We start from the raw sequence: 244 nt of genomic DNA, 5'->3' as shown, positions 1-244 counted from the left end.
GAAACTACGGAGCGGAACACCTGGACACCCTGGACTTCCACGTCCAGTACCTAAATACAAGAAACTACGAAGCGGAACACCTGGACACCCTGGACTTCCACGCCCGACACATAGATACAAGAAACTACGGAGCGGAACACCTGGACACCCTGGACTTCCACGCCCGACACCTAGATACAAGAAACTACGAAGCGGAACACCTGGACAACCTGGACTTCCACGCCCGACACCTAGATACAAAAAA

Source organism: Cephus cinctus, unplaced genomic scaffold, assembly GCF_000341935.2.
Source record: "Cephus cinctus unplaced genomic scaffold, Ccin1 Ccin1_scaffold0716, whole genome shotgun sequence".
Classification (NCBI taxonomy): Eukaryota; Metazoa; Arthropoda; class Insecta; order Hymenoptera; family Cephidae; genus Cephus; species Cephus cinctus.
This window is presented reverse-complemented; position numbering follows the sequence as displayed.